General features: G+C 42.8%; 1 protein-coding gene across 5 annotated transcripts in view; it reads left to right on the top strand.

Annotated features, from left to right (window-relative positions):
- Positions 1-927: 927 nt before the first annotated feature.
- Positions 928-24,494, top strand: part of PACSIN2 (protein kinase C and casein kinase substrate in neurons 2) — a 59,815-nt gene continuing 36,248 nt past the window's right edge. Inside the window, exons 1-2 of one of the 5 annotated variants that reach the window (XM_072328386.1) lie at positions 928-1,064; positions 23,241-23,329. The gene's annotated coding sequence lies outside the window, so the exon portion shown is untranslated. Of the gene's footprint in view, positions 1,065-1,327; positions 1,352-20,932; positions 21,365-23,240; positions 23,330-24,494 lie in introns of those variants that run through there. The other 4 variants (XM_072328423.1, XM_072328406.1, XM_072328396.1 and 1 more) reach the window with 4 other exon arrangements.

Raw genomic sequence — 24,494 nt, 5'->3', positions numbered from 1 at the left:
CAAACCACACAGTATGGCTATCTGCCATTCGAGACAAGCTGTTGAGGACAGGTAAAACTTCCTCCTGTGCCGTGCTCTCACAGTCACACCGGCCTGATCCAAATTCCCTGCATTCTTACAAGTCCTTAAGTTAATGAGTGATTCGCTTAGTGAAAGAGTAGACGAAGACTTGGCGTCGAGGCCGGTGCACGCAGCCTGGCGTGAGACGCCTGGCCAGCAGGACAGCAGTGCGCGGGCTGCAGTGCGGCTCTGCCCGCTGACCCGGAGCGCACGCCGTCCCCACAGCGGGCTGCCCCGGGACGGCGAGGAGCCAGAGCGGCACCGAGACGGGCCGACGGGAGGGAAACCCTGAGCCTGGGGTTTAGGGAACGAAGGGGACAAAACAAGGTTACCGTGCCGGTATCCGCCTGGAACCTGAAATCACGCCGTCTAAAACAAACACGCCTAGCAGATAGGCTAAAGCCGAGTAACAGTTCTCCCCGCGATACCGCTCAGGTGCGGCGCGGCCCGGCGCGCCTCGGCCACATCAGCGCTACAGGCGGCACTGCCCTTGGCCGGCTTGGCGCTCTGCGGTCCCCCCGAGCCGGTCGGGAGCTGTGCAGCAAAGCCATCATCCGTGCCGCACGGAGCTGCCGGCGGGCACGTTCCTCAGCGAGCCCGCCACGGCAGCGGGACAGAAAGCGAAGCCTTCACCGCTCCCGGGCGCTCAAACCGCCCAGCCGCTCTCCGACCGCTGCCGCCACAGCCCTGCGGCTCAGCGCGCGAACGGCCGCGGGCGTCCACCAGCCCACCGGCACCACCCGCCGCCCCTCCCAACAGCGAAGAGGAAGAGACGTTGATTGGCAGCTGCGCAGAGCCAATGGGGGGCGGCGGGGCGGGAACCTGCTGGCCGCCCTCGCTCAATCGGAAGGCGGCTGGGCGCGAGCCAATCGGAGGGGCGGCGGGCGGCAGTTGGTGCGGCTGGAGCGCAGGGCGGTTGCTCGCTCTGTTCTGCGGCTCCCGCACTCTCCTTGGCTGCCGGCGGACCCCGCGGCCGGTGGCTCGCGGCGCTCCGGGGGCTCCAGGTGAGGGAGGAGCCGCCGTTTGGCGGCCGCGGGGAGCGGCGAGAGGAGGTGGCTGGGATTCGGAGCCTGCCGGAGCCTCGCGGGGGAGGGGCGGGCGGGGGGTGGTTGGGGCAGCACGGCGCTCCGTGCTCCGCCGAGGCGGCTGAGGGCGGATGGCGGGCCGAGGCTCGGCGCTCTCGGGCTGAAGAGGCGGGGCGGGTAGGGTGACAGCCGGGCTGAGCGGGGAGCGCCGCGAGGGGACGAGCGCAGGCCCCGCCGTGCTGCCGGGGCTGGCTGCGGCGGGGAAGGTGAAGCTCTCCTTGCACGGCGCCTGGCGGGGAAGGGCAGGGCCGGGGCTCGCGGGGAATGACGACAGCGGCTGGGGAGGCTCCGCTCCGGGCGGAGGGAAGGGCTGCGTGCGCGGGGAAGTTCGGTGGCCCGCCGGGCGCGGGGTTGACGGCTGCGGGACGGGAGCGGGGGGAGGAGGGCCGGGAGGGAGGCTGGCGTTTGTCCCCCGGGCTCTGCGGTGCCGTGCGCCGGGCTGGTGGCAGGTAAGGATACCGATACGGTGGGAGGGAGCCTGTCGGCGGGGGAAAGCGAGGTTTTAAGCTGCTCGCAGCCTCCCGAGCACAGTAACGGCCCGTATAAGTCGGACTTCTCGGGCTTGCCGTCTCCGCCTTCTCTCTTGGCTTTCCCTTTTTCTGTCACGTGGAAAGAATCGTGTGTTCTCCCCGAAAGAGACATTCGTGGCGAGACAGAAGCCGCTTCATGAGCGCCGAGCTACCTGGTCAGAGCAGCGCCGGGTATCCGCAGCGTCTGCCTGCGTGCTGCATCTGCCGTGCCCGGTCCGGCTGCTTGGCTGCCTCGGGCTGCCGTGACTCAGAGGCTCCCGGCCACAGCCCTTTGGGGCTGCTGCTCTGCCCCGGCTGCAGGGGAAGCCAGGAAGGTGCGAGGGATGTTTGCTGACCTTTGTCAGCGGAGTCTTAGAAAGCTAAACGTGACGTTACTGTCTTCGTCATTCACTTTTCTTAGTAGCTGTTCGTGACTAAAGCTATAGATTGGTTAGGGTAATGTAAAACAAGTATGCTGTGGTTCCTCGTGCTTTTTCTTCAGTGAATTTGATCGCTTGTTCATGACCAGGACTGGGGTAAAAACGAGCCTTAGGATCTGCTGTTTTCCACGTCCTCACAGCAGGCTGCCTGAAAGTTTGCTGTATGTAATGAGTGTATTTATGCCTCTTGCTACAAGGGGGAGCTTCTTCCTTTGGCTCGTTTGGATTTAATACCAGATTTTTTTCAGATCTTCTATAAAGACAGGGCTTTGCCGCTGCTTTGAGAAGGTGAAACCCTCAGCAGTGTATTGTTACAGGAGTCCTGGAGAAGGCTGTTATGTAAGCAGCTGGATTTTCATTCTCATTTTACTACAACAAAAAGATCATTGTCTTATGTCCATGATGAGACTAGTGTAACAACATTGCTTTCTGTAGGGGGTGGGAAGACACCTGTTTGCTTTATGGTGGAAGGTAGCTAAAACTGCTCACTGACACTGTTTCAGGCAGGCAAAACTTCTTCCTAATTGTGTTTTCAGCAATGAAGGTCATTAGCACCCTGGGTAATGTGCTTGCTGTTTCATACCTGTGCTTGTCTGAAATTACGTATTGTCAAACTTGCAGTTTGCTTTCAATGATAGTAGTTACACTGCGCCAATTATGACTGAATCAGCTTTATGAGCAGCAAGCATTAACACACAGGGCATGTCTAATTAGCAGAATACAGCATCGTTTTGGAGATCTCTGCACGTTCTATACTGTGGCTCAGTTACGGTAAACAGGAGAGTAGTGCAGGTGCTGCCTTGTTCTCTGTGGAGTCAAGCTTAACATGGCTGCTCCTAACTCCCCTTGTTGCGTAGTTTACAGTTCTGGAGTTACTTTCTTTGGCTTGGGGTCTGCATGCTGTGCAGTGCCATGCTAGAATAAACACTAAAACTGCCCTCGGGGATTAAACTGCATACCACACATCAAGCAACGTCTTCCATAAAAGGAGTATGCATGGCACAGCTGTACATAGTGATGAAACAGCTTATTAATGATTGACAAACAAAACTGTTCAGGAATTATTTTTCCTCTGTTTTTCCCTTTTAAAATCAGTGTGCAGCGAGTGGGTGAGGTAGTTAATATCGAGCTGACAGATGGCATTTATGATTGATGGTCTTGATGTTGGCTGTATGCATCTTCATGGATGGTCTCAAATATTCTTAAATATATATATATATATATATGTATGTATGTATCTTACTGGCTTATGAGATAGTTTCCATATTGCACAAGTCAACCATGTAGCGAAAACTTCATTTTACTTTGTTGGGCCTGATGTGGTTAGACACGAGAAATGTTCTCATGTTGTTGTCCAGCATATGGGTTCCATTTCTTACTCCGGAGCTGACTGAGCTGCTGCCTTAAAGGTATCCTCATGTTAATTCCGTGCTTCCCTGGTTGTGATTAAAATGGGTCTAAAGGTTATTGTGACTTAAACTGGTAGCCTGTAAAGGCAGAATGTGAGACTTCTGTGCTTGTTGCAGCAATGGCAGAGGATAAAATGCTCAGCCATGCTGCTAGGCAAGAATCTTGTGCTTCTATCAGTCTGTAGGGCTGATACAAATTAGCTTCTGTGGCAGTGTGTGCTTTGTAGGAGCAGCTTGCTCGCAAGAAGGTGCATCTTCTCTTACAAAGAGAGTGGGAACTGGTAGATACAGACTTGAATGAAGGTGGTGCTTCTTTGTTTACAAATATATTCAAATGTGCCCACATTGGAGCAGTGTTTTGTTGTTTTGTGGAATCTGGGCTTTTTAAAGAAGTTCTAAGGTAAATGAATGGATTACTGGCTTTCTGATACCTCCAGTCTTTCATACTTGAGTTGAAGCCCAGTTTGTGAGGTGAACAACTTTGTTTTTAACAGAGGATTTAGTTCAAATTGTAAATTAGTCCAGAAAACTTCAGAATGCGGCGGGTTTTTTTCCTTTTCATCTAAATGTAATTGCTATATTTCTTTTTATTATTATTATTATTATTATTATTATTATTATTATTGCATGACTTAATGTATTGATAAATTGTTTTGGAGATGCGAAAAAGAAGAAAGCGGGCATTAAGTGATGTGACTGTGCTGAGATAAACAGAGGTAAATATTCCAAGTCTTTGCTTAAATGGAATGAGGCAATGCACTGATATGAATGTGACCTGGCTAGCTGGCTCAGTAGGGTGAGAACAAACAGCCTGAAGCTGGTAACAGAAAAGCTGTTCTATCGTAGCGTTGGTTCCCAGTCTGCAGTTGTAATCAAATTTGTCATGAGACTTAAACGTCACTCCTTTGTGTGCCGTTCTGTCCAAGTGCCTCGCTTGGGGTTGGAGAGCAGTCATCATTTCTCTGATGGCGCTGATCTAGGATCTGCCTTGGTGTGTGCTCTATGGAGTGTGAGTTATTCTTCTCGAGCCGTTGTGAAGTGGTGTGTATCGCTGGAGTCCTGTGAGTCTTGGTGCACAGGATGTGTCAATATTTGAGAAGGTACCCAACCCCAATTAGCAAACAGGCATATATTTAGCGTGGGTCTTGTGAGCAGCACTGCATGATAATGAGCTCTGAAGAAGGAAAAAATCACACATGCAAAAAAGAAAGCCCCAAACTAAAAGCCATGAAGTGGATGGGGTTTGCTTCAACTTCTTAGAATATGCAAATATTTAAAAGCAGTCCTGGCTTACACAACGTATTGTAAATATTTTGACAGAGTTGGAAACCTGTGTCTTGGAGTGTTTGGTTTTGGGCCAGTGCATGTTGTTAACCTCTTTCTTTTTCCTCTGCTTGAAGAATTCCAAGGCATCTGTGGACCAAAGATCTTAGTCAAGCTTCTTTGCCTCTTATCATGTGCTCTAGAGTAGTGACCAATAAGCAGAACACAGTAAAGCAGCACAAATGGAGAGTGTAAAAGCAGCCTGTCAAGTTATATTAATATGATTCACACAGCTCTGCTGAAACTGAACAGGTGTTGTTGTGTTGTTGTTACCTTGACATACCTAAACATTCAAAGTATGTTGCACCTATTCTCAGGGCATCTATGAAGTATATCACTGTATATCTTAAATATCTTATCCCTGTGATTTCAGTATCTCACAGTTGTGACTTCCTTGCAAACCGGTCGGTTCTGATTAGAAAGTTGTGAGTTGTTTAATAATACTAAAACCGAGTGAATGTGGTGTTCCTTGTGAAGTATCTTTCTGCGGAGATGTGATACTCTGTCTCATTGCAGTGCTTGTTTCGTACAGGAGTAACATAAGTAGGACTTTAAAGTCTGTTGTTTTAAGTATGTTGATAAATGAATCTTTTCTGCATATCAGCCCGATACCTTGCTGTCTGGTGGTTGTAACAGCAAAAGAGGTGAACTAGCAGAGGTCTCAGAGCTAGTATCTCAACCTCTGCTTTTGGAACATAGCCAGCGTGTCTGGTTTCTAGAAACAGCATCCAGTTTACACATAAATTCTTTCTTAACATAGTAACAATAGGCAAGCGTTGAAATAAGAATTGAAATAAGAATTTTTTTCTACTTAATAGATCTACACTTCCAAGTTGTTACTGTATTTCTAACTGTATGGGTAAAAACAAAAGGGGATGAGTAGGAAATCCCGAGTGTGCCAGCCTTCATTGGTAATATGAAGTACGGATTGCAGTAAAGGTTCTGCTGTGGGTCAGAGGACGAATGGGCACCTCTTGAGTTTTACTTATGCCTCTGATCCTCTCCCTGAGTAGAGGCTTTCTTGGCGCATTCACAGATGCTGCTGGATGGACCTGCTGAATAGAGAAGCAGTTTTCTTCTTAGCAGAAATTGTAGGTCTATAACAAGTTTAGATGTTAAGAGAGTTCTTAGTATTTAGTGAGGACATATGAACGTACACCATCAGCTTGCAGACACACTTACTTTAACATTTGCTAACCAATGTTTTAAAAAGAAGTTTCCCAAACTCTTAACGTTTTCTTTCTCCTATAATAATTACAGCTAAACCTGTAGTTGTTTTCCTGAGATAACTTAGACAATCTAAGCCATCCAATGTCTGGTCAGCATACAGTTGTGCTTAATTTGAAGGAACTCTCTGCATGGCTTGGAAAAGCTTCCAGCTCAACTTGGCTGAGAGGAATTTTTCCTGAACCCTCCCTCGCTGGGTTGAGGTGGCAGTTCCATTCCGAAATATGAGCACTCTGGTTTACCTGTGAGAACTGAAGCTGGAAAACCATTTGCTTTAAACAAGCTTTCTTTAACTTTTGCCTGTTGGGAGAGATCTTTTGAAATAAAGAATGCTGTTGGACTTGTGTCATTGAGCTACAGTGAGAAATAAATCAAGTGGTTTGCCGTTTCTCTTCTGGGCAATTAAATTTCTTAGGAACTCTCATGCCCGCAACTGGGAGTGCTGCCATCTCTTTGATTATTTATTTGTATTGGCTGGCTGTTATGGTAGGCCACTAGCATTGCCACTGGCTTACATCAAGTGGAGTATCTTTTACTGCCATCGTCCTTTCCACAAGCAGGTTTTCTGCCCCCCAGGGAACTTTTAGGGCTGTGAGTCACTCTTGCTCTGTTGTCTTTTGTAAAGACTATTTCAGCTGAGAGTAGGAACAACCAGCCTGTGTGCATTAAGTGTGATCAACCAGTAACTTGTGGTTCAGGGGTGCTACTTTCCAAAGCAACTTCTGTGCTCTCTTAGTGAATCCAGTCCTAAATAGAAAGACTCAGTTCTATTCTGTTCCTGCACCTTTGGTGGCCTAACAATGGCTGTGGTGCCAATTGTGCTACACCAGAAATTATGCCTTTTGATATAGTAGATGTTAATAACTATGTTTGGAGGTACAGGCCGGTGCACACATGCACGTCCCTGTGTGCATGAACGTGTGTAATGAGATATCAGTCATTTGGGAAGCAATGTCTTCTATTTATTTCTATGGAAACGACATCAGATACAGAGAGCACAATAATGCTATTTGTAGGGCAAATATTCAGCTGCAAAACACTGCTTTTCAACATAATCACCACTATTAGTTGATTCATGCAAGTGAGCTGATAGAGATGCTCTTCATTTTGTGGTGTGACAGCTGTGCGCAGCCATCTGGAACATGACTTGTCTTTCCCATTGCTGTCACCACTGCTGAAATGCACCACTCCACTGCCTCACTGTGCTCACAGACACTTTGGTTTTCATAAAGGTTCACCAAGCATTAGTGAGTGTCAGTGGATGCCATTTTTTTCTTCATGGAGGAATTCAGTGATACCCCTTTGCTTCATCTGCACTTCCATGTCAGACACCATTTTGTCAGACTGCCTCTCTGCTGCCATATGTCACACAGCAGCAAAACGTAAGGGAATATTGATGGGAAGGTTCAACCTGTGTTGCCATACCACCAATGACACTGTGGGCCAACGTCATAAAATGCGAGGCAGTACTTTTGGAGCAGCTCTTGTACATCTTGCTCACAGTATCTACAGACTAGATAACTATGTGCAACTTCAGAATGAATTTCCTTTCCTTCAGTGTTTCTTCCTCATCATCTTCCTCAGGAACGTGTTTCAGGGATGGCTTTATTGAGTAGGCACTTCTGAACCTCTGAGTCACAATGCTGACATTCTGTGGAAGTCTAAGGAGATGATCTTCCATATAAGCACCGCAGCTGTTAGTTATCCTGCTGTCTGTAGCTACTTTTCTTTCCTCGCTGTGACTTTGTGTACAGCTATTACAAATCGTGGTGATTTTCTGCTAGTTTTACTTCATTAGATTGCCAATTTTGGCCCTTCTCAGTTGATGCTGGAAGCAATCTGATTCAGCTTGGGTTTGTCGTGTAAGTAGTCAGTCTTTCAGCTGTTATTTCTCTTCTGCAAGACAGCACATGTGGGGAGTTTCTTCGTGTTGGATGCAATGCTCTGAGGTGAGGTATTGTCACCTGGAACAAGTAGATTTCAAGCAAGTTGTAGAGTTGGGAAGGTGAGATGCCAAGGGACCAAAGGACCCCCATGGTAGTGCAGCATGTCCCTTTGTGTGGCAGTAGACTGCTTTGCATTCGTTATAACCACTCATTCACATTTCAGTCATGTGATGTGTGCTACGGGGCTTTAGTGATAGTAGATAGGCTGGAGTTAATATTGCCAAGTGCAAAAACATCACTTTTCTAAATAATTTGCGTGCCTGCCACTTTCACATGAGCAGTGCAGATAGATTCCTTTCTGCTTTCCAGAGTCTATGACTCTTTTTCAAGAGTTGCTTGTTGTTTCTTATTTTTTTAATTTTATTTCCAGTGTTGAAGATGTTCTTGCTTATCCCTCGTGTTAGGGTGGTATTTCGTAACTTGTTAAGCTCGCTCAGAAACTTGTTGCCTCTTCTACTTGCTGCGTCAACCCAAGCGACTTCAAAACAAATGACAGCCTGTGCTGCTACTGGAACGGGAAATTGAGTTCTTTCCCTGGGGCCCCGCTGTTTGTTCTTGCTACGTGCTCAGTTTTGGCACTATTTGGCTGGCTGTGCTGTGACCTGAGTTGGTTCCCTCATCCAGCAAGAAACTTTTATTTTTGGCGGAGTTGTTTTCAGCTGGGTGAAACCTGGCTTCCTGAATTGAACTGATGGCATCGGGGTGGCTCAGGGGGAGTGGCTGAGGACACTGGGGAAGACCCGATCGGCCTCTGTTAGCAGAACAAATTTATGCTGTAACAAAGTAGGCAGGATAGGACTGAGCTAAGCAGCACATTGAATAACTTGTATAAAGTTAAGCTATAAAGTGAATATTAGGCATAAACAACTTTTTGTGTAAACATTTTTATGGTCTTTTGTAGACCAGAGGTGGTCAGGATATAATTAAAAAGAGTCTTCATAAGTGTAACAGTATAGCTCATCATAGGGAGCTGAAGCTGTGCTGCATGAGCTGCTGTGACACAGCTCAGATTGAACACTTACCTAGAGGCTGTAACCTTGAACTATTTATAGGTAATGAAATTGAAAATTTCTTTAAACTTATGCTTCTTGATCATCATAGAATGGACTGGGTTGGAAAGGATATCAAAGACCATATAGTTTCAACCCCCCTGATAAATGCAGGGTCACCAACCAGCAGACCAGGCTGCCCAGAGCCACATCCAGCCTGGCCTTGAATGCCTCCAGGGTTGGGGCATCCACAGCCTCCTTGGGCAGCCTGTTCCAGTGCGTCACCACAGACTGAGTGAAAAACTTCCTCCTAATATCTAACCTAAATCTCCCCTGTCTTTCAGTTTAAAACCATTCCCCCTTGTCCTATCACTATACACCCTTGTAAACAGCCATTCCCCCTCCTGTTTATATGTTCCCTTCAAGTATTCGAAGGCCACAATGAGGTCTCCCCAGAGCCTTCTCTTTTTCCAAGCTAAACAAGCCCAGTTCCCTCAACCTTTCCTCATAGGAGAGGTGCTCCAGCCCTCTGAACATCTTAGTTGGCCTCCTCTTTGCCCGCTCTGAGAATTCCACGTTGATGTTTTAACCAATTTTAATTGCGTAGCCAAACGGGTCATATGAATTCAGGATCATTTGAAAAGTCAATTTGAAGGTGAGCTTGATTTTTCTGGAAATTTGGCTTCAAATATTTTGTTTGAGCATACCTGCTGTAGGCATCCTCCTGCCTTCAGTAGGGGGTGAACCAGATGACCTCCAGTGATCCCTTCCCACTTTGGCTGTTCAGTGATTCTGTGATATTTTTTTTTTTCCAAGTGAAAGGACAAGAAGGTGGCATTCAAATCCTTTTGGAACTGAAATGCTTTCTCAGTATAAAGGAGCAAAAAAGTCTTTATTTTTTGACTTCTAAAATATTCAACTATGAGTAACTTTAAAGGAATGTAAATGTGTAACACTGATACATAGTCTTACATAATTCTTTATTGCTTTATTAAATAATGCTATCAAAAAAAAAAAAAAGAATGCTAAATAATTTTTGTAAATTCCTAGCAGAAGGTTTAAGCTGATCTCTTAACAATTTGTTATGAAATCGAGTTTAGAAGGGCTAGCTTTCTAGTTTAAATTTTGTCTCGGTGTTTTATTTTCAAGATCGGGTCATTCCTATGGAAAGAATCAAGCAGTTTTGAAACTGTCTTTTAGAAATCCCACCATATCTCTTATTTCCTAGACTGCAAAACATGCTTCCCTGCCTTATTGTGGTCTCTGTAATTTTTTTTCCCTCCCACAAAAAGTAATTGAGTAGAATTCATTGGATCCTTCTGTTACCTTTGTTCTATGATACTGCCCCATCTGTTTTCTTAGCTATTCCCAGCAATGTGCTGTTCCACATAATGACTATTGTTGTTGTTTTTCTTAAACAAGTACACAGATTGACTATCGGAGAGTATCGTTCTGAGAAAGCAGAGTGAGCCGTGTTGCAAAACACCTCGTTCCTTTCTTTGTTTAATTGTGCTCTACGCTGTGAAAGATGAAAGTTCATTCAGCAGATAGCATGAAAGTCTTGTCTGTTCATCTTTATTTATGTTCCTAAGCACGCAGTGGAGGAGACAAAAGGCAATCAGTATAGTTTTAAAGGGTATGTATGTGAATCTTAAAATTGTTTAGAATTTGGCTAATGAATCCTTTGGATAGAGTAGCATATGAGCAGCTGCTTCTGCTTAAGCTTGTGATATTCTAGTATTGGAGAACAATGTGTATCTAGTCTGTATCTAATTACTGTATTTTTAGCAGTTGGTTTAGATCAGGCTATTGCGTAGTTGCTAGTTGTATGAGTATCATGAGTAAAATCTGTGGAGTGCAGTTTCAATGGTTGTTGAGTCAGGAACAGCTCTAATACATTCACGTATATCAATTACTGTATAAAACAAATCTTTATGGATTATTTTCGGTGTAAGGCAGCCCATAGCTCCTTTGCTATTGACTTTGATCAGACTATTAAAACAGTAGTTTCACTTCCTATAAGGGTAGAGTTTAGTGGCTTTCTTTTAACTTGCCCTGTAGAAAAATTAAAAGTGCAGCTGGAGGTCTTTGATCCTTTTCTGCCCTCTTCTTTCTCACAAATGAAGCTTTATGGGAGATAAGTTTGCTTCTCCATGTTAATAGGTATTGTAGAAACACTTTGTGCAATCACAAACTGTGCTAAACTTAGCATGCAATGTCTCCAATTTATCATTCAAAAGAATTACTGTCTTTTTAGCAAGACTTGTAGTAGTTATGTCATTTCCAAGAAATCTTACTGCATAATAGAGAAGGATAGAAAGTCAAGCAGGCTTTGATGCATTCAAGTATAAAAGGTATTTTCATGGTGTGTGTTTTCTTTTTCCCTTTTCTGCATATCACAGATAAGGGGGGAAGGGACTGGAAGGGACCTCCAGAGATCATTGAGCCCAACCCCCATGCAAAGCAGGCCCCCTACAGCAGGCTGCACAGGTAGGCGTCCAGGTGGATCTTGAGTATCTCCAGAGAAGGAGAGTCCACAACCTCCCTGAGCAGCCTGTTCCAGTGCTCCGTCACCCTCACTGTGAAGAAGCTCCTTCACATACTGGTGCAGAGCTCCAGTTTATGGCTGTTTCCCACTGTCCTGTCCCCAGAACAGAGGCTGGCTGTGTCCGTTTGACTCCCGCACTTACGATATTTATAAACATTAATAAGATCCCCTCTCAGTCTTCTTTTCTCAAGCTTCCCTCATAAGCGAGGTGCTCCAGGTCCTTTATCATGTTCATGGGCCTCTGCTGGGCTCTTTCCAGGAGATTTATTTAACATTTCATACATATGGTTAATGTGCTACACTTTTAAATGAAGAATGCTGTGCCAGTATTGTGTCCTTTACGATAAATCTGAGATTGAGTTGTGAGGCTGCTAGTTCAGCTGGGAAGTTTATGAAGTTTCTATGAAATTATTTACTTTCAAGGATGTGTGAAGTATCTACTTTGGCTGGAATACTCACTGGAAATCAATGTTTTCAGTAGGAAAAATATCAAGAAGTGCTTATGGACAGGTTAGCTCTTTAAAGCTGAAGATCATACAAATGTGCTTTTCTAAAAACGTATTCTGAATTTATCCAGAAAAATAATGGATGGGATGAATCTATGAAGTTGTATTGCAGTGAGCAGTTAGAGAATGAAGTTAAAAATCTTCTGAAACAGTGCCGAAAATGCAATGGGAAGTGGGTTTGGACAATACTTAGACCTGCAAACTGAGAGAGATAAGCAACGTAAAACATTCAGCCATTGCTAAATCGCTTTGTTGTGATGGCTCTCACAGGTTTATGTGTGTTTGCTTTTTCTTAAAATAAAATGCTATATGTATGAGGCAATGTACTTGGGCTTCACAAGGTCCTTTTGAGAACAGCAACACAAATAAGAATTGAGGGTAGTAGCTTTTCCTTTTTTCAAGTGCAAGTGATATTAAAGCTGTATCCCTCATTTACCAGTAGCATAACATTTCTGAACAGGGAATGCTGTTTCATGGCTGCTGAGGGTTAGCTGCTGCCTGTCCCATTCCTTTGTGTATTAGATGGGAGATTTTGTATCTAATTTTGTTTCAAAATAATTAGTCTTCCACGAGTCTGTGTTGTTCTTTAGAACCTATGTTTGCTGTCCAGAATGAATGAAATTTTAGGTACTTTCTTGAGTTATGCAGCAATGCTGGCTGGAGAGAATTATAGGAATGTGCAAAGAACAGCATATTGCACCTAAGCACTTACATCAGAGTCAGCATATGTGTTTAAATTGGGAGTACTGTGAAAAATCTCAATCTGGCTATAGTCTCTGTCCTAGAAGAGGAAGGAATGTAAGTTGCAACTTTTATGTGTTTCAACATCACCCAGTTCCACATGCTAAGCAGCTTTATGTAGCTCTGTGTACTGAAAGGGTTGCTGAACGTTTTACTGTATAAACTTAAAAAGGCACTTTTAAATCTCGCTTGCCAGATGGCCAACCCTCCTGCAGTATTTTCTGTTTTTAAGAAGAAAAATCATCAAACTGAGTGAAATGTGAATGCAAGTAGGGATTTGGCATACATGTATCAATGTACAACTTCACATTTTGTCTAAAGTCAGCCTCCTGAAACCTAAAGTATTGAAGCAAGTGAGAACCTACCTACTTGAAAATCCACTTTAGTGTGGGATGTTGGATTTCTTCAGTTTTACCTAGAATCTACAACCTCGTATATAAATTACTGGTTGACTTTGTTTAGCTGAATGAACAGATCTTGAAATTGAATAATTTCTTGCGATGTTGTGTCACTGAAATACCCTGACAGGAGGACTATGAACAAGGAGTTCAGGGATCTTCAGAGTTGGGATAAACTTTGTGTTCTATCTTGTTGAAAAAAAGTTGTGGGTTTTTACTTACTGATGTTTGACTTTGAGCCAGAAGGTTTTCGTGTAGCTGGAAGATCCCTTCTGTAGCATTGCATGCTGGTTATTTTGGGTCAGGGTTGTTAGTATGACTTGTTCTCCTTTCAGTCAATCCTACTTGTGTTACTTGGTGCTGTTGTCTACTGAGTTGTACCTTTCCCTGGGACTAGAAAAAAGACAATGATGGTGTGCTTTGGTTCACATCTGCCAGCTGAATGCACGTGGAGTTACTTTTACTGACTTGGGATGGATTCACAATTTCAGTAATTTTGCTAGTCATTAGTAAGAGCCGTGAGTTGGTAATAAATGCTTTCAGAAGGTCATCTTTGCTGGGCTGTTGTTAGGATGTAAAGGCTATCTGTAGAAACTTCTTATTTCTTAGCGAATGTCATAGGGATGCAGTTTGTGTATTGGAATACAAGCAATCAATGAGGAAAAAACCTTGGGAGCTCTTTTGGTGTCACATAGCCCTTCTTGTGTTGCATTTCTGAACTGCTCCAGTCAGTACCAGGCATTGTTATTCGGCACCTCAGAAGAATGAACTTGATGCAGAAATTCAGAGATCCCTTAGACACTTTTTTTGCAGTATTTTTGGACTCTATGTTACTGGACTGTGAGAGTTGCAGCTTGGTTTAGTGCTGTTTTGCAGTGACGTTGTTTTGCAATAACAGCTGGCTACAGAAAGAATTAAAATCCAGTCTACTTTTGATTTTCTTAGGAGCTTAAAGTCCTTTCAAAGGGCTTTTTGTGCTGGTAGTTGGAGCTTCTTTTACCAAAAGTTTTCAAAAGCTGAATTACATGTAGATTCTTTATTCCAACCAAGTGGTAGCTCAACTTGGATACTGGTACTGTTTAATGCTTTTATCGGTAATACAGATGATGGGATTGAGTGCACCCTTAGCAAGTTTGATGACACCAAGCTAAGTGATGTGGTTGATACAGCCGAAGGAAGGGATACCATCCAGAGGGACCTTGATTAAAGTTAAAAAGTGGGCCCATGTGTACGTAATGAGCTTAAACCAAGCAAAGTGCAAGGCTTTACACTTGCATTGAGGTAATCCCAGATATGTATGCAAATTGGGAGAAAAAATCCTTGAAATTAGCCCTGCTGAGAAGAACTTAGGGGTCCTGGTTGATGAAAATCTCAACACAAGCCAGTAGTGTGCACTTGCAGCCCCCAAAAGGCCCATGGTATCCTGGGTTACATCAGAAGAGCAGTGGCCAGCAGGGCAAGGGGAGGGGGTTGCCCACTCTATTCTGCTCTTGGGAGACCCCAGCTGGAGTACTGCATCAAAGTCTGGGGCTCCCAGCACAGGAAAGATGTGGAGCTTCTGGAGAAGGTCTAGAAGAGGACTGTGAAGATGATCCAAGGGCTGGAGCGCATCTCCTGTGAAGACAAGCTGAAGGGATGGGGCTTGTTGAGGCTGGGAAAGAGAAGGCTGCAGGGAGACCTCATTGCGGCCGTTTGAAGGGAGAGTCAACCTTGTCAACTTTTTACAAGGGTAAACAACAACAGCACATGGGAGGATGATTTTAAACTAAAAGATTGGGGATTTGGATTAGATGCCAGGGGGATTTTTTAATTATTTTTTTTTGTTTGTTTTACTGTAAGAGTGGTTGCTCAGAAAAGCTGTGGGTGCCATGTCCCTGGACGTGTTTAAGGCCTGGTTGGATGGGGCTTTGGGAATGTGATCTAGTACTTGCTCTAGTGCTTGGCAGCCCTGCCTGCACCAAGGGGACTGAAACTTAATGATCCTCGAGGTTCCTTCCAACCCAAGCTGTTTTATGGGAGGGAACGGGATTAGGGCAGCTGATGTAAATCAACCAAAGGGATATTCCATGCCATGTGATATCATACAGAAGGACTTCTGAAAGGGGTGCTGAGCCTTGATTGCAGGCTGGTGTGCAGTTTCTTATTCACCTCTTGATGTATACATTATTTGCATCTCTCTATATATGTACATATAGATATGGACATTGCTTCTATCGTTTTCCTTTTCTTTACCTTAATAGTTTTACCTCAACTCACAAGTTTTCCTTTTTTTCTTCCCTCGATTATCTCCCTCATCCTTCTGAGAAGGGGGAAACTGAGTGAAGGACTGCGTGATGCTGAGCCAGCTGCTGGGTATAACCACACCAATAGGACAATTTAACCCTACAGTTTAGGCTGACTAAGACAAAATATTTTGCAAATGAATTGAAATAAATGAATTTGTTATATTCTGATTTATTTTCCATTCTGTGTGTTCAAACTCAGGCACAGCCAAAATATTGTCTGTATTTCTACCATTACTACTCAGCAGTGCTACCTCTAAAATACCTGAAACATGCAGAGAAAGAAATTAAGATCAGACTGTTGTTGTTATCCTTGCCTCCTTTGTAATGGCAAGGTTTGATCTAGAGGTAGTGTCTGGATGCAGGGCCGGAGTGCATGCTATGTTTGAGGACAGTGCTAAGCTGGAGGAACTGTTGAGCCCCTCAAAGGTACAGAGACTTTGTAGAGGTCTTTGAGCAACCTGGTTTAGCAGGAGGTGTCCCAGATTCCAGCAGCGGGATTTGAAGCCTATGGTCTTATGCTTCCCTTCCAACTCAAACCATTCTGGGATTCTATGACTTAATCCTGGCCAATGGGAGACTGGGGAATCAGCAGCCATATGAGGTTCACCAAAAGCTAGTCTGTGCCTGTGGGGCAGCCCTGGCTGGCTCTGAGTCCAGAGGGGGGTTGGGAGGTAGGAGAGCAGCCCTAGAAAAGGGGTCTGGGAGTTCTGTCCGATGGCACATGAATCGGACTTGAGTCTTGTTCTAAAGCAAATGTAGTTCATTGATCCTGCAGGAACTCAAAGTTGAGGCTCACTTCCAGTGGGAAGAAGGAACAGTCTCAACAGAAGGGTCATTGAAAGGAAGTCTCAGATTAACTTAAACATGAGTGTTATTACAAGCTCATAGTAGTTGTGGGGGGGTTGGATGGTTCTTGTTCTTAAACTCTGGAATTCTCAGTAAAGTGTGATGATTTTTACATGTGGTAAAACTTGTGGTTTAAGTGCAATACTGTTCTTCTTTTTGGGTGTCTTTCCTTCAAGTGTACAGATATTTTACTGCAATGAGGTAGCTGTTATTTTATCTTTCAGGTAGAGAAACCTGAACTTCAAATGAAAGACAGATAGTGAGACTTATTACAGGAGTGTGTTGTAGACCCTTGGCATCGTTGTACCAGGGGTTCATCCTATGTGAATGCACAAGAACTCTTACATTTAGAATTACAATCCCTTTCATGTTTTTAGTGCTTTATTTTTTTTGAATGAGATGTATGTCTGACAGACATCTTTGCATGCTTTGAAATAAGTAAAAAAGAATATGAAATATATATCTCACACTATATTTTAAAATGTACTGTGAAATTTTGTAGGGTTTGGTGGTTTGGTTGTTTTTTGTTGTCGTTTTTAGGGCTTTTCTCCCCTTAAGATTGAGGAGCAAGGACATGTGATGGCTCTTAAAAGCAGGAGTGGGCTGGGAGCTTGCTTGGATGTGTGAAGGTTATTTGTGATGGTGAGCTTTCAGCAGGTGTTACCAAAATCATTGCTGGAGGGATTCTCTTAAAGGATTCAAGCAACTTGTGACCTTCCCATGAAAGTTGACCATGAATGATTGAGAGAGATCATCTCTGCTGTTTATTTTCAGTACTGACATTGAGCTTTGCGCATGTAACTGGACTTTGGTCAGTTTATAACCTCCAGGGTCTGGTATGGTTTGCTATTTGAGCAGACCATGGTTTGCCACTGGTCTAAAGTAGGAATCACAGTGAAGTACTAAGAATGCCTACCCTCCTCTAAAACCATTTAAATGTCATGAAAGATTGAAAAACAGTGTGCAGAAATACGAAATGAAGAGCTTCTACGCAGTTTTCTAGATGCAGGCTTACTTATTTTAATACTGCGTGTATCAGACAGTTGCATTAAAGTTCCAGGTCTTCAGAACCAGAACTAGAAAAGTTTCATAAATTTTCTGCTGATATGCGTGTTCATCTGACCCGTGACAGTGGAGAGCATGATTATGAAAGAGATAATTATGGTGTGTTATTCATGTATATTAACACAATTTCTTCACTGTCTTTGATTGTTGAAGCTTTATTCTGCAGTACTTTTAATTCATATATAGCTCACTTCCATCTGCCATATGGTAGAGAGAGCTAAACGAAAAGTAATATTCATTGACTAAGCGCATTGTTTTTGAGGAATGTTTGATCTCATAGAAGCCTTATTTTCATTGTTAACTTTAAGGCACTGCAGCATAACTGAAGCTTTCAACTTACAGCTGCTGTTTCAGCTGTTGAACTGTTCCATCTTTTTTTATTGCGTTGCTACTCAAACTCTTAACTGACGATCCATATGCAGACAGGACTTGGTTGCAGTAATCGTATTTAGACGGGTGACTCATTTCAGTAACCATGAGCTATTCTGGACCATAGACTGAGGTGTTGGTCTGACTGCTGACGAAGAGCTCTCCCTTGGCGTTGTCACAGGGCAGCTCTGTCTAGGTCACTGCCCTGCCTCTGTGCCCCCTGCTTGGAAATGAGCATGATGTTGCCATCTTAGCTGTCAGCTCCCGCACGGTGCATTCAGATCTTGGTAGAGAACGTGGAGCTTCACAGGGAAATATGATGTGTGATCTGCTCAGGTAATCAGGCTGAGTTCATAAGCAAAAGACTACCTAGATAGTAAAATCTGAAGTTGAAGGTAGACCCTGATAGCACCTTTATAAGACTGCTGAAAATTCCCGAGGTGCTGAACACAGATTTAGGCTGATTGTATAAAAACTGTGGCACTGAGGAGTATTATTTTCATAGAATCATAGAATGGCCTGGGTTGAAGAGAACTTCAATGACCATCTAGGTTCACCCTCCCGTTATGTGCAGGGTCACCAACCATCAGATCAGGCTACCCAGAGCCATATCCAGCCTAGCCTTGAATGCCTCCAGGGATGGGGCATCCACAGCCTCCTTTGGCAACCCGTTCCAATGCCCAGTGTCTGGACTGGATCCAGACCATGTGAGTTTTAGAAGTGGTCATAGGAATTTGAATTTTCAATGTTGGTGTTTATCAGATGCTAATATTGAGAGAGCAATTGATTCAGCTTTGTATTGTTTAACTCTGATTTCTGTCTTTTGATTGTTGCTTAGATGCAGGTTGAAGGCTGCAGTTTTCATGCTTATAGTGATGGCCCAGTCGTTTTAAGTTAAAAAGCACCGTGGTAATGGCAAGTACAAGAATGGTAGTAATGGGGCCTTTGTCCCAATTTCCTTGAGCCTCAGTCCAATTTAGATGGTAGGGTAGGTGGCTGACCTACTTGTACATCAGTCAAGCATTAATTGAATATGTCATTAAAAGCTTTCCTTTTCCTCAGAAGGGGGAGAAGCACAGAGAAGACTGAGCTGAGATTGATTGAGTAAACTAAGCATTTGTTTTGTTCACAACCTTGTGTTTTGAGTTTGTGCATTTGAGTGACTTGTGTGCTTGGCAGCCGTTGAAGGACAACTGAAGTGCATCCACATCTCTGAAAACTGTAAGGAAGGCTGGCTGCTATTTTGCATTTTCTAAACTGCTAATGAGATTAGTGAGATGTTTGCAACCAAAGAAAAACTTCCAGCTTCTTGTTTGCCTAATCTCCATCGCATGTGGTTGTCTTAAAGCAGTGCCTTGTTTCAGTGAACAAAACGTTGCCTCAGAGTTAACGCGGGTTTGTATACTGCATGTGATTTTAAAAAATGAAATGAAAACACACACAGCTAAACTTGCTTCTAGCCTATCTTGTCAAATTGTGTATGGTGGTGAAGTGAGATCTGTGACCTCAATACTTCCACGTAGCTTAGACCTATGAGTTTAGTACATGGGAAGACTTCAGTATTGCTTATGTAAAAGAGCAGGTTTATATGATATATTTATCTTAAAAAATGATTTTGGGGGGTTATTTAATTCTACTAGGTCAGCAATCCCGTTTTGCGTAAATTACTAACAGGCGAATAAAGATCTTTTGTCCTTGTTGCAGTAATTACCATTGGAGGATCAGAAAGTGAAATTGCCTAGAAACGTGGGAGTCCTGGCTAAAGTTTGCCTCGGGTTCACTGGGCTGAAAATCTGTTTAAACTGAATTTGAATCTTTTTAATGTCCACCTTAATGGAACTAAGTAGCAAGAAAGCTCGCTGTGACCTTGCATGGTTACAGTCAGTCATCGATTTTGAAATACGTGAATGGATCTTTTATGTTGTTCCTGAAAGAATAATCAGCAGATTATTCTTAGGCTATACTTCTTCCCAGTAAACTATGTCTACCTGTGCTTTTTCTGCTTCTATGTTTATGATTTACACTGTGTGGAGGCCTACAATTTCTGTATCTGTCCCAGACATTAAACAGCACTGCTGAAGTGATGTAGAACGTTTCTGACTCTGTTCCCAGTTGAGAACGTTGCTTTCAGGTTGTAGGGCTGCCTTCAGTAATTAATGGTTTTTACGTTGCTAAAGCACCCTAACACACACATACATCTTGAGAACTGAAGAATGTGACCTGCTCACTTGATCTGCCTTTTGTCAGCAGGGCTGAGTGGGTAATGGCTACAGATAGCATAGTTAATAGTTCAAGCTACTGTGTAGCTATGAACACACAGGGGCTATGTTAGGGCTATCAACTAAGTCAGCTTTTATGGGGGTGCTTACTTCATTTGTGCATTAGCAAGGGTCCTATGGTGCAGTTCTGTACCTTTTGTTCAAAAATCCAGCATAAGCTATAGTACAACATTACTGATGTTGTAGGGTGTCTCTACCACTGTACATGTATCAAGTAATTATCCTAAAAAGCTGTTTTTTGTCCAGTAGAGAATAATCCCAAAAGATCCCAAAGTGTTCTGTGTGGACATGCGGTGCCCCTACAATGTTTGCAATTAACTGTGAGTGCACTGCTGTCTGGGAAATGGAGTTACTTTACTAGATCTTTTCTCCTTTATCATCTTCAGTGGTGCCCTTCTGAGACTAGACAGGAAGTCCTATTTTTGGTTTTGCTTTCCTTTTTACTTTATTTCTTACAAAAAAAAGGCAGCAGGAGTTGCCATGCATTGAAGGCTACACGGGTTGGTCTGGGTTCAGCACTGCAATTGGCTTCCCCCCTCCTCAGTCTGTATTACTGGATTCTGCAAGCGTTATCACCTGTCTGTAAGAATATCGAAAGGCAAAGTGTGCTGACATATCGTTTATGCACTTATTCAGTTTCAAACAGTTGTCTGTCTTTAGAGAGAGATGTGTTAGAATCTTAGGGATAAATTCAGTTCAACTGAGGTCTCTAAGTCAGCTGTCTCTTGACTTGAAGAATGATAGCTCCTTTGCTTAATGCAATCTTCGGATTCAAGAGGACCTGCATGTTTCACCTTAATCTAAGGATTTAGACGTGCCTCTATTCAATACATGTCAGTATTTCATTAATTAGTATTACAGACCCGTATTTCCGGAGATGGAAAAATACAGCTTTTGAGTATGAAACACAGAAGCAACACAGCTGCTTCCTAAGCAACACGTCTGCAAAATATGCCTGCGTATTGCACTGATGGGTTCAAAAAGGCTGCTCTCCACCTAAAGCGGTTGTGTGCTTGAAAAATACCTTTTGTTAAGATCTCTTACCGGCAGGCTTTTCTAAAGATTGCAGTAAACCTGAGTGTTCAACTTCATTGCAGTATGGAAATGGATGAGTGAAACCCTGTGTGGGTTTGAGTGCTGCAGTGTGAAAAAAATGACCTTAGCTTGAGCGACAAGGTTTTCAGCAGCCAGCAGGAAATGATGAAATGTGCTCAGAGAGAATTTTGTTTGTGGAAGTGGAGGTCAGGCAGAGCTGTGCAGGTACTGCAGCTCCCTGTGCAGTTGTGCTGCTCAGCTCCATATCTGGGGAAATGCAAGTGAACTGAGGCATGTTTTTAAGGTAAGTTTTTTTTGCTTACCAATCGAGTAGTTCTTTGCTTTTTCCAACCAGAAATGTACTATTCTGCTTCATGGCTGATTTGAAAGTATTTTTGGCCAAACGGAGGTGATATTTTGCAAAGCATTTAACATTTTTCAGTGTAAGGGTGTTTGTTAAATCGTGGTTGGAAGGATAGCTTTCAAACAGACTGCTGTCTAAACTATGCAAATCTTCTAGCAGCGTTTTATTTTATTCATATTTATTTTAATGCTTCTGTGGGATTTTCTCTTCAAGTGCAGCAATGTCCACATTTTGTGGTAGCTGTGTGTTCAGATGAGAACCATGGCACCTTTTATCTTTAGGTAAAAGATAGAAAGCTCTGATATCTGAGGCAGCGTTTCTTGTAATACCCTTTTTGCTTCTAAATCATGTGCCGTTCTAGAACAGTTGTATACACGTCACTGTTCTCTGTAGCTACTTTGTCGGTGCAGCTGTAAATGCTCTCCTGCATTTTCTCTGCTGGTGGATGCATCACTGCAATCCTCTTGTTCAATTTCTCTGCACTATTCTTGCTGCTCTGCTGTCAAATTCTGCTTGAACTTAGTTTCCGAGTTCCAGAAAGAACTAAGTATTAGGCACATAGATCTTAAATACTTTCATTATGAAGAATGTTCTTAGCTTGCCATCTATTTCTGCGAAGTAAAGAGTTATTATTTGTTAAGTGTCTGGCCGCTTTAAAGGTTTCTTAGGAATTAAATGCTTCCCAAGTGCAATTTGGAAACTAAAGGCTTGTGGTCTTCTATACTCTTCTTGCTTCTTGGAAACAAACCTAAAGGCATGTTTCTCTCAATGTTATTTATATGGAGTTAAATAGTAAGGCCTCTTTCATGTTGGAAGACCTTGACAGGACATGTTAATTAGTGGATGATGTCACGGGAACTAAAAAGGTAACAATGAGAAGACTTCTATTCAAATTGGATTTTTCCTGCACTTTAATGTGTTAATCATTCGGTTTTAAATAATGAAAAACTTTGTTTTAAAATCTTACGTCTTTTAAATGTGTAATATTTAATTTTCAAATAATGTAAATGATAACAAATACAACAAATCAAAACAATTTATATGAAAAAATCTTGACTCCACAGCCGAGAGTTTTTTCAGGTGGTTTCCTGGCAAAATTTACTGAAAGCCAATTTGATTGTTCTTGTTTTTTCCCCCACAAAGAAAGAAGTGGGTTCTTGATGTCAAAAACAAAAGAAAAACCCAGCCCTCGGTCTCTTAAAGGAACAGCTTTTACAGTGTGCTCCTTTAGAAGCCTACCATTTAGTACCGTACTGAATAGCATAACACAGGTGTTTTATGCTCTCAGTCCCTTACAGCCCTGGGCCTAAAATTCAGGATCCGGCTATTTGGAATGATTTTTATTTATTTTTTTCCTATAGCAAGTCAGAGTTGCGGGATTTAAAATGTAAAACAAATGTTTTGTTACCAGTAAATCTGCTGTCAAATTGCTTCCTTATGTTGTTTCTCTTTTGTGCACCTCAACAGAATGGGAAGTGACATGTTTTTTAGCGTGTTATGGCTAGATTCTGTGTTTAATGTCAGTGAAGGATACTAATCAAGGGTGCTTCTTACTGTACCTCTCCTAGTTACCAGAAGGATGTGCAGGTAGTATTCAGTGTATGTTATTGTGGCGTACCTCTGGAGTTTGTGTAAGAATTAAATCTAGATTAAAGCCAGGATTGGTTACTTTGTGTGGGAAATGTGGTACTAAAACCTTCGTCTCATTTTAAAGCAATCGTGAAAGGTGCTGTTTAAAAAAAAATAAATAGAAATTAGCTCCTTTACTGTGCTTGTCTGCAAGGTGTCGTTATTTAACAGCACTTTCTGTTTTTAGGAACAGTCCTTATAGAAGTCAGTCTGAGAATCTGGAGAGAGAACCTGGGGAATGGTTGTTTCCTTTCAGCAGTTACTGACTGATATACAGTAAGTGTCTGATAAAGTATGTAATATACTCATCTTCAAGAAGTGAGAGCATAACAGTTGGACTGGATGGTCTTTTAGATCTTTTCCAGCCTTGGTGATTCTATGATTCTATAATGCTTTTTGTTTTGGGTTTTTCATGTTATTCACTGACTACTTTCTTACTTTATCAAGGTCACCTTTATTTCAGCTCCAGATGTATTACTAATTTTGCCTTTCTTCTGCAGAGGAATCCTAATAGGAAGTATTGCTAATAATGCTTTCAGGAGGGAGTCTTAATCTGCCAAGAAACGTTGATTCAGGAAGCAAAATGCAACCTGGTGTAGTGTATCAAAGCTAACCTAAATTGAAGATAGTAATGATTAGAGCAGAGTTAGAGAAAGATGACGTGTTTTCATCCTCCAGTGGGATGAGATAAAATAGCTGGACAAATAATTTTAAAGATGATATTTACATCCTTTAGAACTTGAGAATGTATGTTTTCTAAAAGGGGTACTTCAGTGGTTTGTTACCAGGCTTGTTTTTGAGTTCTTAACTGTAGTAATGGTGCTCTTAGTGATTTTGTTTATTCGTTATCAAATTAAGGGAACTAGAGCTGCTGTACTTCAGCATTATAGTTCCAAAATCAAATCTTAACAAGGTAGTTTAAGTCAATGCCTGAAGTTTCTGAAGTCCCTAGTAATACATTTCATGTAACCTTTGTTCTGTGGTGCGTGTACTTCTGATAGAATCTGTGACAAGTGTACGTAAGCAATCATAATTATTTTGTTGAGTTTGTCACACTTTTCTGACGCTGCATACGTGTTCCAGTTTGTACCGTATTTTCAAGTTTATAAAAGCTTTCACATTCTCCAGTAGTGCTTGTTGTAAAGGATGTCTAAAAATGCAAGAGAGATTTAGATTTTGCACTACATTCTGAAGGACAGGAAATGTTTTTGGAAAGACTTCCAGATCTTGTAGGCAGTCTGTTTCTTTTCTAATTATGTTACTTGCTCTGAGAGCTCTGAGCTTTCTTTATTCAGAAACATTTGAGGAAATCAGAGTACAATACTCTGGTGTTATCATGCTCTTTTTCCTTCATGAAGTAGCTGGGATTAGGGACTTGTTTACATTTCCTTTCGTAATATCATGATGGAGTTCAAAAGCGTTACACGTTCCTTATCTGAAG

Source organism: Excalfactoria chinensis, chromosome 1, assembly GCF_039878825.1.
Source record: "Excalfactoria chinensis isolate bCotChi1 chromosome 1, bCotChi1.hap2, whole genome shotgun sequence".
In the NCBI taxonomy this organism is placed as follows: Eukaryota; Metazoa; Chordata; class Aves; order Galliformes; family Phasianidae; genus Excalfactoria; species Excalfactoria chinensis.
Note: the sequence above shows the minus strand (reverse complement) of the source record. Positions and strands in the feature narration are given on the sequence as shown.